The following is an 845-nucleotide window of genomic DNA, read 5'->3' as shown; positions in this document are numbered from 1 at the left end:
TGTACACAATATCATAACTCAACATCCACAGTAAAATGAAAAGATTTTCCCTTTCAGTGTTTTGCGGAGAAAAGAAAACCGCTGAAATGCAGAAAGGTGACGTTCAGTGACATCGTGAGCGTCCGGAACCTGTCGAGCCACAAGCGAGTTCAGATTGAGCGGCGGGAAAACCGGGATCTTCCGGACGGAAGCGGATCCTCAGAGAATCCTGTGAGGTTCTTCGACTTTGCAGATGCGTGTGAGAGAGAAGCCTTTCTCCACAGACGGAAACAAACACACTCGTTCATGTTTCCCGCCAAACCGGTAACTTTTCCCGCATTCCCCATAAACACACGCAGACACCGACAGGGGATTCATGTTCCTTTGGGAATGTGTTTCTGTTCCCGTAGATCGTGTCCAGCCGCTGCGGGCTCTGACCAGCAGAGGGCGCCGCTGTCGTCATCAGAGATACTCCTGTCTCTGGGTGAAACAAACACTAGCCATAGTTCAGATACATCGCATCCACTTATGGAACATGCATGTGTACAAGTTATGAAGTCGAGTTATGTAATATGAACTTACCTGATGATTGTAATGCAGAATCTCGATAACGAGAAGCCAACAGTGGAATAGATGAGATTTTACATGGAATTTAATGGGAAGAGAACCTTATAAGTGAAATTATTTATACTAGATGTTGATGTGTAGGCCTAAAAGATGAATAAATACTAAAAGACAAATAATAAAGAATATTGTGCAACTGATCTTGATTTACCGAATTATTTTGTGCATAAAAATGATGAAATGCTATATTTAATGGCTATTATATGAACAATCATGCTTTGGTGAATCATAAATATGACATA

General features: G+C 41.9%; 1 long non-coding RNA gene across 2 annotated transcripts in view; it reads left to right on the top strand.

Annotated features, from left to right (window-relative positions):
- The window catches only part of LOC130077760 (uncharacterized), a 1,459-nt gene extending 1,012 nt beyond the window's left edge, over positions 1–447 (top strand). For both annotated transcript variants that reach the window (XR_008805825.1, XR_008805824.1), the window contains 2 exons: positions 58–303; positions 390–447. This is a non-coding gene — a long non-coding RNA (uncharacterized LOC130077760). The remainder of the gene's footprint in view (positions 1–57; positions 304–389) is intronic.
- The last annotated feature ends 398 nt before the right edge of the window (positions 448–845 follow it).

Source organism: Rhinichthys klamathensis, unplaced genomic scaffold, assembly GCF_029890125.1.
Source record: "Rhinichthys klamathensis goyatoka isolate OS25496 unplaced genomic scaffold, OSU_Roscu_1.1 h1tg000776l_1, whole genome shotgun sequence".
NCBI lineage: Eukaryota > Metazoa > Chordata > Actinopteri > Cypriniformes > Leuciscidae > Rhinichthys > Rhinichthys klamathensis.
The sequence above is the reverse complement of the archived record's forward strand: the minus strand, read 5'-3'. Positions and strand labels throughout refer to the sequence as shown.